At 42.3% G+C, this 14,929-nt stretch overlaps 1 pseudogene; it reads left to right on the top strand.

Moving 5' to 3' along the window:
* Positions 1–2,074: 2,074 nt before the first annotated feature.
* LOC108715020 lies at positions 2,075–8,851 on the top strand (annotated as a pseudogene).
* The last annotated feature ends 6,078 nt before the right edge of the window (positions 8,852–14,929 follow it).

Raw genomic sequence — 14,929 nt, 5'->3', positions numbered from 1 at the left:
GGCCCAATTGGTCCAATAGGCCTAAGGCCGGCCCTGCGTGGACCCGTGATTTGGGCCACCACTCACACAAAATGTATGGCTGGTTCCTGCTGCCCTTGTCACCTTTCCCACTCCTTACCTATCTATGCCTCACTTCCGCATGCGTCAGTGTCTATTTATAGATGTGTGTGCACCATCTAGGGTTGCCACCTGTTCGGTTTTAGAAATCCGGACAGGCAGTTTTCACCCCTTTCAAAACTTGGCTTTCCAGGTGAAATTAGGAAATCCGGGCAGGACACCTTAAGATTGCTGACGGGGGTCTGGTGGGGGCCACATTGCTAGCGAACAGAGTCAAATTGCACTCTCTGCATTAAAAATCTGAAATTCCGGTTATTTAAGTTACCAGGAATGGCTTTTTGCCACCTGAGGAAATTCTGCAATATTCACAAGCAAGATATATGCGTATTAGTCAGGTCCCAATGTTTGGGGAATATATTTCTTAAAACACACAATTAATTTATATTGTCTGTTACCTTTATATATTTGTTTAGGGATGAGCCTGGCACAGGCATGAAGATCCCGGCCAAGGATAAGAAAACACCTCTGACAAATAAAAAACCCAGCGTGTCTAAAAAGTAAGTTTAGCATAAACTAAGCTTTTCCTTAATCACCTGACAAATTTTTGGTGCAATTATTTTAGCAATATATCAATTAGGCCTGTGGGCCAGAAATTTCAATCCTGTCAAATGTATTAAATACTTTTTTGTCATCTTTTCTGAGATACACACAACTAGTCAAGCACACAGCTTGAACTGCGGCAAAAAAATTTTCTTTCCAGACTCTTTGGCTACAATTTAATAAGACATTTTGCCCTTTAGTTATCATACTCCCTCCCTATTAGGGCAGAGACACGCTGCAATTCGGGGAGATTAGTCGCCCAGCGACAAATCTCTTCTTCTTTGGGGTAACTAATCTTCCCGAACTGCCTTCCCTGCTAGAATGAAAATGACCAGCGGGATGGCTCTCAGAGCACTTCATTTTCCGAAGTCACCCGAAGTTTCCTCGTGAGGCAACTTCAGGCGACTTCAGAAAATGAATCGCTACGATTGCCATCCCGTCGGCGATTTAAATTCTAGCTGGCGGATTGGCAGTTCAGGGAGATTACTCACCCGAAGAAGAAGCAATTTGTTGCTGGGCGACTAATCTCCCGAAATAATAGAGTGTGTTTCTGACCTTAAGGTTAACATGACTTCATGCACTTTGTTCACATATCAGTGATAGCTGATATCCCTCCTGTGAGCAGCAACCATTTGGTTTTCTGTAGTGTTACCACCATTAATTTGGATATGGTCTTAAAAGTCATTGTGGTAAAGTGGGTGTGATCGAAGGGGGGCCCGGCAGTGCTGAACTCTTCGAAAGAGCTGGCCCCCTTTGACATCGCGAAGTCGTGCCGCCCTTCCAAAGTCCCAAACAGCCGAAATGCGGAAGTGCCAAAAAGCTGAACAGCCGAAGTCCTGAAGCCACGAAAATAGCCAAAGTCGAAGTCACTAAAACAGTCTAAATTGAAGTCCTGAAGTGGCGGAAAGACCCAAAGTCATTATAAAAGTTGAAGTCCTGAAGCCACAAGTTCAATTCTACTGAACACCAATGTGTGTGTTTTTAATTTTTTTTAATCTCCTGGCCACCAATGTATTATTTTAATACTCTATATGCCCCTGCCACCAATGTTTTTTTTTAAAAAAAATATTCTCTGGGGCCCCAATTTTTTGTAAGGGGGGATTTGGTGCCAATGTTTTTTTTTATTCAGATTTTTTACATTACTTTTCTTACTACCCTGTCCCTCTATGAGGGGGCTGCCTAGGTGTTATCCTCTGTAAATGCCCCTAACTCTTTACTTCCCCGTCGGTGCAGATTCAGGGCATCAGAGTTCACGGGTGCCATCTTCTTCTCTTCGGTTCTCTTCAATTCTTCTTCTGGTGCTTCTGCAATTTCCATTAGTTCAGCGCACGTGCAGTTGTGAAAAACTGGAAGACTGCTCCAACTGCGCATGCGCTGATACGGCACTTACTTTACGACAATAACCGAAGAGAAGAAGATGTCGCACGTGAACTCTAATGAGCTGCATCTGCAACGAGGGGTAAGTAAAGTGGTAAGGGCATTTACTGTGGGTAACACCTAGGCTAGGGGGGAGTAGGGAGGGGATATATTTAGGGTAGGAGGGTAGGGGATTTTAATATAAAGGGTTTAAGCATTAGTATTGTTGGCAATAGACATACCTTATACATGCTACTTGATTTAATATAGGTAAAACTGACCCTTTATAGCTGTGTTTTATAGCATAGCTTCCTTTTTAAATGAAGAAAAATTCCTTATGAGCAGTGGAATTGGCAGTGAACTTATTTACTTCTCCTCAGTCTCAGTTGGAAGCATTTAATAAACAGAGAGGCAGTTGACTGGATAGAAGCCAGAGCAGAAACCATTTCCAGTGAGAGGTTGGGCATTTCAGTATTTGGCTGGGTAAGAGAGCCCAGCCCATCCAGAAGAAGAGAAGAGGAAGGGAGCAGGAGAGGTTAGCTATGGTGAGACGAGAATAACCAAGATAGTAGCTAAGGTAGACTGTATAGCAAAAAGTGAAGGGGTATTGTAGACTGCAAACTGCTCAGAGAGAGCTATAGAACAACTGACTCTGCGCCAGCTACAATTAAAAAACGTCGGCGCTAATCACACGCAGCAATTCGTTTTCCTCACGAGGAATCTTCGGGCGACTTCGGAAAACAAATCTCCGCGTGTGATTAGCGTCTGCGTTTTTTCATTTTAGCCAGTGCAGAGTGAGGGAAGGCTTTGGGGAGATTGGTCGCCGCAAAGACGAGGCAATTAGTCGCCAGGCGACCAAATCTTCCCAAAACGCCCAGTGTGGCCTTACCCTTAGGGACGGGTGGTGGCAGATGGAGAGATTAGTCGCCAGTGACAAATCTCCTCTACTGTGGGCAACTAATCTCCCTGCACTGCCTTCCCGCAGGCAAGAATTTGCCTAGTATTTCCGAAGTTGTCTAGTAATCTCCCGTCTGCCCCCAGCCTTAACCTGTGTCATATAGCCTTTTTTCAATTTCCGCCATTTCTACACAGCAGCTTGTTTGTATGAACTATAGTAGCGTTTCTGAAGCAAACAGATCAGTTTTACCAGTGCAGGGCAATAGTACATACCATTTTCATTTTTTGGTGTTACTGTTCCTTTAACTATGTTTTCCATACATGTTCCCCTTTAAGCTAGGAGACTTATAAAGTATGCAGAATGTGAGTCTGCCAAGAATTTAGCATTGACATAAGTAGAAGTAGTTGGGACTTCCACCAATATCTCTAAAGGTGGCCATACACAGGCAGATAATGCTGCCGATATCGGTCGTTTAGAGGCTTCGATATGTGGACATGATATCAATCGGGAAGATTTTTCTCCCGACTGACCCGTCGGAGCCCATTGCGCTTGTCGTAATCCGATCGTTTGGCCATAGGGCCGAACGTTCAGATTACCCCCGATATAGCCCTGCCGTAAGTGGCATATTGGGGAAAAGATCCGCTCGTTTGGCGAAGTCGCCAAACGAGCAGATCTTATAGTGTATGGCCACTTTAAGAAAGTGCCCAGTCCTCTACAATCCTCAGTCACCAGCACCCCCTACTGATAACCCTGAACAATACTATTTTAAATAAGATTACCTTCTATTAACAAAGAAATGTTGGCGGAGACATGGGAAAGCACTGGCCATCCAGATGTTGTTCAACTACAATTCCCAGAATCAACCCAACAGCCTTTGGGTTTTCTGTGGTTCTGAGCTGTAATTCAACACCACCAGGAGGGACATCGGCTGCTTATCACTTATTTAGTATTTCAGATAAATATCAGCTGGTAGAGCCTGGTACGTGGCTGATGATGTCTGACATGAATATATTTCTTTTTGCAGCTCAGTAAAAAGTATGGAGATGTGTTCAGCCTGCAGATCTGTTGGCAAAATATGGTTGTGCTAAATGTGTTTGAAGTAATAAAAGAAGCTCTGTTCCAGAAGTCTGAAGACATAGCAGATCGGCTTAGATTTCCCCTTTATGAAGCACTTGGGTTAACTGGAAATTCCAAAGGTATAAGATTGTATAATGCAGATGTAACACAGTGACTTTATGCATATGAATATTTCTGCTTTGCTAAAGGTAAAAGGAATAATAGGAAGGAAACCCTTTGGGCTATACCAGGATTTGCAAAGGAAACTTGTTAATTACAAGTTTATTAGGTTAGAAGTGACTGTATCTCTGTAATGGGTCCTCCCTAAACTTGAATACATCAAATGGCCTGGTCCCTCTGCAGTGCATTAAGATGTATGGGTGAGGTGGGCTGGTGGCCTTGCTGTGTACATGACTATGGCAGTGTGTTTCCCTGTTGTCTTACAAGGCTCCAGCCAAGTGCACTCCACCTTAAGAGTAGAAAAACCCAGAAACAAGTCCTTTTGTCAGCAGATGTGTGTCTACTGTATATTAGGGTTGTCCAGGGTCAGACTGGAGCACAGGGGGCACACCGGGTTCCAAACTTCTGTGGGCATTTTTGTTTTTGGTCTGTGCAGATTAAGGGAGTGGGTCTGGGCTGGCAGGGGCCCATGAGGGCAGGGGCCCACCGGTGTCCCGCCGGCCCAGTCCAATCCTGGGGTTGCTACCTGTCCAGATTTCACCTGGACAGCCCAGTATTTGGAAGGGCTGTTCGGGTCAAACCTTCCTGTCTGGATTTCCAAATAAGGAAATCAGGACAGGACATTGAAAATAATGACATGGCGATCAGCCAATCACTGATCATCCACATCATCAGTCCCATCCGACCCCGTCACCGGTCCCCCCCATCTCTGACTTCATGTGCTCCACCCCCTGCCTGTTTTCTGGCCCCAGAAAAAGTGGCAACCCTAGAATATACTGAGTGAGTGTGGGGATCTGGCAGCCACACATGCTGGTGTGACAAGGCAGCTTACACATACTGTAGTCCTGACAGTTTTTATGGAGTCCTTTAGTGTCTTTGGATCAGGAAATGCATATTAGCCTTGTCAGGTAGGATATGATGCCCTGTGAGACCAAAATGTGACCTGTTTAGTGATATCATTCTGGCAAAAATGCTGTAATTAGTGCCATAACTTTGGTGTATCTGCCATTTAAGGGATGCAAATAATCCAGTATTTATTTCAGGACAGTTATAGGCAGATGAAGCACTTTTTTGCGAATTCAGCCAAACAGGCTCCACCCCCCTGCCTCCACCCTGCACAGTGTTACTCCAAAATTGTGTCCCATGCAAAACAGCGCAGCGGAGCACAGGGGCGCCATGTTTGTCAGTCTCAGCTTCTTCGTTAAGCGATCGCCGACAGGACCATATATGGCGCATTCTCAGTTGAGCCGGAAAACGCCCTAAATGACTGAACAGCAAGAAGAGGATCCGGAAGAAGCTGAGGCTGGCGAACGTGGCACCCCTGTGCTCCGCTGTGATGTTCTGCACATCCGGTCAACCGCAAATTTACTAAGATGCGGATTTTACTGAACGTTACCTCTTGCACCAGACTTGCCTTCGCCACTTCAGACCAGGCGAAGTGCAATGGAGTGCATAGGACCCTCCATTTTTTGTCCCAAAATACGCTATCGTCTTTTCCTTTTTTCTGGGTGATAGCCTGCAAAAGACTGTAAAAATGTTTTTGTGTACCCGGGTCCCCCCCTACATTTGCTAACATATGGCACATAAACTATACACTTGGCTCGTGTGTAGAGCATTATAACAACTTGATTTTATCTTATTCCCTGGCCTTGTGTAATGTTATGTATTTGCTGCAACATATACGTCCATTCAGCTTTCACTTCCCGCCGTATGCAAATTAGCCAACGCTAGCGCAACTTCGCTTTGCTTGGTGAAATAACCCTAGCGTAACTTCGCCAGCATTCTGCGCCCTGGAGGCAACTTCACATTTTAGGGAATTAGTGGTGTCCTGGCGAATTATGCCTGGCGAAGTGTTGCAAAGTGGGTGAAGCGGTCGCTAGGGAATTTGCCCCTATGTGACCCTTTTTATGTGTGCACATGAACACACACATCCATAGGCAGACAGCGGGCAGACGCAACAGATTTTTGTGCAATTTACAAGCAGCAAAGAGTCCCCTCAGGAGTAGATTAATACCCTTCCTGACAAATCTAGTCACACCTGAAGATAAAATCTCCTTCATCCTAATTTTAGCGGATGCCCTTATTTCCTTAGAGATGCTCACTGTCTCAGGTAGTGTTGGAAGAGTAGATCCTTTCAGTGTATGCAATGCAGCTGTTTTTAGGAGCAGATATAACTCAATGTAATTCAGTGTCAGCCTGTTCAAAGACTATACCAATTACTTTGAGGATCCAAAAGACCACAATTAAAAGACATACTCATCACGGTCAAATTCTATCTTTCCTAGGCCAAAGGAGACAAAGAGAGCAGCTTCAATGAAAATAATCTTCTTTATACTCCAGTTGAGTATATGTACTGCTGGTACAGAAACTACAACTACCACCCTGAGGTGGGCTTTACTGTACATGCTGCTGTATCCAGAAGTCCAGAGTAAGTGCCTGAATTTGTTTTTACTTTTAAAAAAAAATACTAATATTTAAATCCAATTTACCTTATTCTGATTTGTGCCAATTCTTATGTATAGGGATAATTCTATGCCTGATTATGTGGGTTACTGTAGTTTCTCCTGACAGTCTGATGGTATACTGAGAATACAGCATATTTGTATATTTGCGTATTTGCATTAGATTATCTACTGACCTGAATCTGTTGATTCAGGGAAGGTTCAAGAGGAAATTGATCAAATAATTGGAAGAAACAGGAAACCTGCTATGCTGGATGTATTAAACATGCCCTATACCAGTGATCCCCAACCAGTAGCTCGTGAGTAAACATGTTGCTCTCCAATCCTTTGATGTTGCTCCCATTGGCCTCAAAACAGGAGCTTATTTTTGAATTCCTGGCTTGGAGGCAATTTTTGGTTGTATAAAAACCAGATGTACTGCCAAACAGAGCCTCAATGTAGGTTGACAATCCACATAGGGGCTGCCAAATGGCCAATCACAGCACTTATTTGGCACCCCAAGAACATTTTTCATGCTAGTGTTGCTCCCCAACTCCTTTTACTTATGAATGTTGCTCACGGGCTCAAAAGGTTGGGGATCCCTGCCCTATACCAATGCTGTTATCCATGAGATTTAGAGGTGCGGTGCTGTGCTCCCTCTCACTTTGCCACACATGGCGTATAGAGACAGAAATCCAAGGCTATTTCATCCCAAAGGTAATGGATGTCATAATAATGTGAAATAAAAGGTGAATTAAAGTAATATAACTACATGAAAGTCAGACTTTTTTAACAACCGACAACTTAATACGTTCCAGAAGCAAACGCCCACCTGTTTGGGAGTCATACTGTTCTGACTGTATTCCTGTTTTGTTTCTAGGGAATGATTGTCATGATAAACCTATCATCTGTTCTAAAAGATGAAAGAGTCTGGGAAAACCCATATCAGTTTTATCCTGAGCATTTTCTGGATGAGGAGGGAAAATTTGTAAAGAAAGAAGCATTTGTGCCATTTGCTGCAGGTAATAAAAAAACTGATGGTGACAGGGACATGATCAAAGCCAATGCTATAACAAATAGTGGAGGGAAACGGTGTACGACTGGGGGGACCGGGACCCACTGGAACTTCCATCTCAGGGGCCCCACCTTCCGCCTTCATGATCTGACTCCCCAAATGGCCCCACACATACTTTATACTGTACTTGTACATTGCAGCAGCAATCAAGGAGAGGTCAGGGGGAGTATCCAGCAGGTCTGTTGTTGGCTTTATTCCCAATGTCCCACTGGCCAAGTCTGACCCTAGAGAAAATGTATGGTTTGTGTTTAGGGCTAGTCCAAGTAGTGGCCCTATGACACAGCTGGAAGAACAGAAGCACATGTAGTAGCATTGGAGATGATAGTACAGCCAGGGCCACCCTAATGTGAGGTCTTGATGTACACTTTCCAGACGGGCAAAGATCCAATATGAAGGTTGCACAGGAGACATGACTTTCCGGGGAGCAAGTGGGGAATTGGCCAGATTATAGCTGGGGTGGATCAGAGGCATGACCATGTGTGCGGGGCGTTTTTGGGGCCTCGATCTACTTGTCAGCAGAGTCCACTGCCCATGCTGCCTTTGGTTGGGGGCCCTGTTAAGTATCCGTAGGAGTCTCCATGATTACTCACATGGGCTCTAAATAGAACAGTAACTGTAGCAACAATGATTATAACAGCTTTTAGGAACCAATAGTTGTGGGAAAGCAGGTATCAACGGATTAGGCTTCAGCAGAATCAGAATCGAGTTGCCCAACTTGTAGCCCTGTTCTCACTGAAAGCTTGAGGATGTTGGGTGGAACGGGAGCCAATGAAATCTGTAGGACCACAGGTGGGAGAGTCCTTCTCAATATATGTACCATTCACTTTTGCCCCATCACTGCTGAAGACGCTCTGTGCTTGATTATAAATACATGATGTTAGTTTAATTGCAATGATGCTGTGAGACATCTAGTTGTTTGTGAAGCAGGGGGGAATGAAGACCTAATTAGAAATATCTCTGTAGTGCTCATCAGTCGTTTAGTTTGATGCTGAATCTGTACTTTTTAGGACGCCGATCTTGCCTGGGCGAGCAGTTGGCCAGGATGGAAATGTTTCTCTTCTTCACAACTCTCCTACAAACCTTCATATTTCTGATCCCAGACAATGAGCCTCGCCCGCAGGCTGACCCTGTATCAGCATTAACACTGACCCCACACTCTTTTAATGTCTGTGCTAAAATGAGATAAGGTATTGGTCCATTCTTTGCTGGCTTCCATCATATGAAATATCTGAATTGCTCCCTGGGATTTGGGGAGTTATGGGGTTTATAAAGTTACTTCTCACTATACCTTGCAAGAGTACACTCTTTACATCCTAATGTATGTAAATCTTTTCAAAACCTAAATCTTTAATCAACAAAAAAGGAACATGTGCACTATTCTCTATTTTGAGATTAACATAAGGACTGGAAGAATCCATAATCACAATGAGGATGACAATAAAATTGAGCTATCACAGCATATTAGTTATTTAGTCAATATTATTTAGTTGCTGATGTCAGAGACAAATTCCAGTTTGGAAATAGGTTGGCTAATAACTCAAAAACCATGTAAACTAAATAATAAAGGCAACTGTTAAAAGAGAACTCAACCCCCAAATTACAAAAATCCCCTACCTACTAAGCTAGATAGTCCCCCTTCCCTGCTTCCTCCCAGCATACTTCAATAGCCCTAAAATATTTCTCACCTATCAGTGCAGAGTAAGTGCAGCAGAGCTTATGGGCGACATCTTCCGGATCTTCAGATTTATTTGGGTCCTCTTTGGCAATATGGGTCCGTTAAGGCAATTTTGCCGCATGCAGTTGGTATGAACCAGAAGACTGCTCCAACTGCACAGGTGCCAATAAGGACATTTTCAGGGCTATTGAAGTATTCTGGGGGGAAGCAGGGAGGGGGACTATCTAGATTAGTCGGGTGGGTTGAGTTCTCTTTTAAGTTGCTTAGAAGCTGCTGCTCTATAACTTATTAACAGTTGTACAGCATCTAATAGAAAGAAGTCTAAAGCAAATTAGCGGGTAGTGAACATGGACTAGGGGTTGGTAGAAGATAATATAAGAGGTACCTGCCCAGCACCCCACTATCTTTGCACCCTAGGCAGGTACCTCTTTTGCCCAATGCCCTACTTGATCAGAGTGGCAGCAGTTTCAGATCTGTTTGGTCTTTTGATAAGCTTGATAATGACCAAAGAGGTCAAACGTTGCTTGTAATGGGATATTAGCGAGCTATTTTTGTCTGTGCTGTTTTAAACTAAATAAGACGTATCTAAAAACATTTTTTAATTTGATTTCCTGAATGTTATCTCAATACAGTGGTTTCTTTTTGTGTTCATTGATTCAGCTCAGCAACAAATAAAAGCATTTCAAGTTTTAGGTGTATTGCCTTTAATCATTTATTACCAAGGTCAGAGTCCAGGGCCTTGTCTGTTGTCCGGTACATCTATGTTGTGTGTAGCACCACGTTGTTTAGTTTCACTGTACAAACGTATATGGATGAAATGACAATAAACTCACTCTTGACCCTTTGCAGATGAGCCGCTCCCCTTCTATTTCCCAGGAAACGCAGTTCCTAGGCTGTAAAATCGTTGTACTAAAGTTGGTTGCAATTTGCAGAGACAGCAGCACCCCAGTCCGACCCTGAATACAATACTTAGTGTGTTAATGACAAGGATTGAACATCGCAGCATTAATATTACACTATTGGACAGTAATTGCTGACAGTCACATACACAACTTAAAGCATTAATTGATTAGTGCATGACTGTATGAGGGGCAGACTAATTGAAATTGACTATGTACAGGCAGAACCACGGCAAAGTATGTGTCTGTTTGGTATTTTAAACTTCTTCAAACCTCTTTTAATAAGATTAATAGAGAGGCATTTTTGGGAATAGTAGGGCAAAATTTAAAGTGCGGAAAATCATGATGTCCAATCAGGGAAAAGCACCCATTGAAATGCATTATAAATTGGCAGGACGACAAAAGAAGTAATGTAAAATGCAGGAAAACTTAACCCTTTAAGTGCCAGCAGAATTTCACATTTTGGTTACGCGAAATGCCAGCCGTTTTTGAAACATTTTGTGCTCTCTCGCTTTAGGGGCATTTTCTGAGGGGAAACCTATAGTTTACCTAGGAAAACTATACATTGTTTTTTTCGGGAGAAACTGAGCTTTCTAAATCTGCCTGAGTTTTCATGTATTTCCACCTGTGCAAAAAAATTTATAGTACTAAATACCAAAAAAAAAATGAAAAATTACCATTTTTCATCGTATATCAATTTATACCAGAAAAATATTTTATGTTACGGATGAAAATCCAACTGATTTGGAAAGCCTTATGTCTCTCGAATGTGCCAATACCAGATATGTATAGTTTTAGGGAGATTTAGGATTTCTGTACAGCAAAAACTCCCGGCAGTATATTACCGAATTTTGAAAGCACTAAGGCAGAAAACGGCATGCTTTAGATTCCAAGGCAAAAAATCCTGAAACCGTAGGTTTACCCCAGAAAACCATACATTTTTGAAAAGTACACATTCTGCCGATTACAAAATGGGTAACTATGTCTCTCTACTCCCAACTACCAAACATAAAAGCTTGTCTGAACATAGCGGTTTTTCAAAAAAAAATTCAAAATTCTGAAAAATCATTTCAAAGGTTTTATTTTGCTGCTCCGCATATCCCAAACTATATTAGGTACCAAGAAAAAGCACCTGAAATATGATTGCCAGGGGTCCACTGAACAGTTTGATACCCATTATGCATAGGTTTACCAAAGTATCTGGCATTTAGAGACACCAATATGAAGTTAGCACATCCAAATTGTTCAGGACTTTACTTCAGCTACTGAGAAATCAACACATTGACTGCATTTTTTGTGGGGTAAAAACACAGAAATATATGTTTACCCCCCAAACCCATATATTTTTGGAAAGTACACATTCTACCGAATCTAAAATGGGTACCCATGCCTTTCTGCTCCAAACTACTGAGTCGCAAGGCTTTCCCACAATTGTCGGTTTTGGTGAAATATCTGAAAATTGCCTCAAAAATTCAACTTCTCAGCACCATATCACCCATGTATCGTTACGCACCAAGAAAAAGCACCCTAAATATGATTGCCAGGGTTCCTCCAAACAGTTTGGTGGCCATTGTTCATAGGTTTACCAAAGTATCTGGCATTTAGAGGCCCCAAAATGAAGTTAGCGCATACAAATAGTCCTGTGGGTAACTTCATCTAATGAAAAATCAACACATTGACTGCATTTTTGTGGGGTAAAAACACAGAAATATATGTTTACCCCCCAAAACCCATATATTTTTGGAAAGTACACATTCTACAGAATCTAAAATGGGTACCCATGCCTTTCTGCTCCAAACTACTGAGTCGCAAGGCTTTGCCAAATTTGGCGGTTTGGGTGAAATATCTGGAAATTGCCTCAAAGCTTCAACTTTCCAGCATCGTATTGTCCATGTATCATTACCAGCATAAAGCATCCTAAAAATAAACATAGGTGTCTACTAAACAGTTTGATGCCCAATGTGCATAGATATACCAAACTATGTGGCGCACAGAGACCCCTAAATGACAATATGTATAGACATTTTCACCGCTGACGCGCTGGCTGCTGCAATATAACCACCCGGTGTGTGTATTATGCGACATTAGACCACCTAACAATACAGAGACCCCAGAAAACCATATATTTTCAGAAAGTACACATTCTGACGAATCCAATATGGGTAAATAAGTGTTTCTACTGCAAACTGCCAAACTGCAAAGCAATGCTGAACATAACGTTTTTTATCAAATTTCTGAAAATTGTCACAAAGCTTGAATTTTACCCCATTATATGCCCCACATTTCGTAACTTATCAGCATAAAACATCCTAAATATGAACGCCAGGGGTCTACTGAACACTTTGATGCCCAATATGCATAGATATACCAAACTATGTGGCGCACAGAGACCCCCAAATGACAATAGTGTATATACATTTTCACGGCTGACGCGCGCTGGCTGCTGCAATATAAGCACCTGGTGTGTGTAATATGCGACATTAGACCCCCCTAACAGTACAGAGACCCCAGAAAACCATATATTTTCAGAAAGTACACATGCTGACGAATCCAATATGGGTAAATATGTGTTCCTACTGCAAACTTCCAAACTGCAAAGCAATGCTGAACATAACGGTTTTTATCAAATTTCTGAAAATCGTCAGAAAGATTGAATTTTACCCCATTATATGCCCCACATTTTCGTAACTTATCAGCATAAAACATCCTAAATATGAACGCCAGGGGTCTACTGAACACTTTGATGCCCAATATGTATAGATATACCAAACTATGTGGCGCACAGAGATGCCCAAATGAAAAAAGTGTATATACATTTTCACGGCCGAGTCGCTGGCTGCTGCAATATAAGCACCTGGTGTGTGTATTATGCGACATTAGACCCCCCTAACAGTACAGAGACCCCAGAAAACCATATATTTTCAGAAAGTACACATTCTGACGAATCCAATATGGGTAAATATGTGTTTCTACTGCAAACTGCCAAACTGCAAAGCAATGCTGAACATAACGGTTTTTATCAAATTTCCGAAAATCGTCAGAAAGATTGAATTTTACCCCATTATATGCCCCACATTTCGTAACGTATCAGCATAAAACATCCTAAATATGAACGCCAAGGGTCTACTGAACACTTTGATGCCCAATATGCATAGATATACCAAACTATGTGGCGCACAGAGACCACCAAATGACAATAGTGTATATACATTTTCATGGCTGAGGCGCTGGCTGCTGCAATATAAGCACCTGGTGTGTGTATTATGCGACATTAGACCCCCCTAACAGTACAGAGACCCCAGAAAACCATATATTTTCAGAAAGTACACATTCTGACGAATCCAATATGGGTAAATAAATGTTTCTACTGCAAACTGCCAAACTGCAAAGCAATGCTGAACATAACGGTTTTTATCAAATTTCTGAAAATTGTCAGAAAGCTTGAATTTTACCCCATTATATGCCCCACATTTCGTAACGTATCAGCATAAAACATCCTAAATATGAACACCAGGTGTCTACTGAACACTTTGATGCCCAATATGCATAGATATACCAAACTATGTGGCACACAGAGACCCCCAAATGGATATATAGTATATAAAATTTACAAGGCAAAACAAAATAAGGCAGTAAAGAGTGAAATGCAAAAAAATCCAATAAAACCACAAAAATCAATGTTTTTTTTCCAGACTAGTGTTATCGGCCGTCAGAATCACAGTTTGAATATTTTAGCTGGGCCAAACAGGTTATACGGCTAGAAACAAGTGAACACAACATGTGCAGAGCTGAAAATGCAATAAAATGGCTAAAAATTCAATAAAATGGCTAAAAATGCACCAAAATACCCAAAATTGCAATATAATCACCGAAATAACATACAAAAGGTATTGCACAGTACGGTTAGCGAATACGTGTGAATCTAAGTGTGTATTACTGTAATAAGTGTGTGTTGGTGTGTTTGTGTGTGTAATTGTTGCACTAACCTGAAAAAATCGCTGGAGACTGTTGCAGGCGATCAGGAAGAGCCCCTGGAAGACATCTGCGTCGTGGTTCCTGTCTCTGTGCTGTGGGGGCGGAGATCGACGACGCAGTGCAGGCTGCAGCAGCAGGACACGTAAGTGACACGTGCCTGCTGCTGTTTTTGGGCCCCTGGGCGATCGCGCCCCAGGGGCCACTCGATCCCCTGCTCTGCTCGTTGCCTAGGGGCAGGGGATCGAAACGGAACGGAGCGAGCGGCTCTAACAGCCGCTCCTCCGCTCCAAAACCCGGAAGTGCTGCAGAACGTAGAATCTACGTTCTGTGGCATTTCAAGTTACTTTTCCACAGAACGTAGATTCTACGTTCTGTGGCACTTAAAGGGTTAAAATCAGGGTATGTAAAACTGTGGTTTCGCTGTATTGAGTATGTTGACTGGAAGGACACAGAGTGCAGCTGCATGCCCTGTTCTCTAGTTGAGGTATGGGATCAGTTATCCAGAAACCCAATATCCAGAAAGCTCATATTTACAGAAAGGCTGTCTTCCATAGACTCCATTATAATTAAAGAATCTAAATTTTAAAAAATTATTATATGCCTTTTCTCTGCAATAATAAAACAGTACCTTGTACTTGATCCATACTATGATATAATCAATCCTTACTGGAAGCAAAACCAGCCAATAGGCTTTATTTAATGTTTACATGATTTTCT

The sequence above is a fragment of the Xenopus laevis genome, chromosome 4S, assembly GCF_017654675.1.
Source record: "Xenopus laevis strain J_2021 chromosome 4S, Xenopus_laevis_v10.1, whole genome shotgun sequence".
NCBI classification, from domain to species: Eukaryota; Metazoa; Chordata; class Amphibia; order Anura; family Pipidae; genus Xenopus; species Xenopus laevis.
This window is presented reverse-complemented; position numbering and strand designations above follow the sequence as displayed.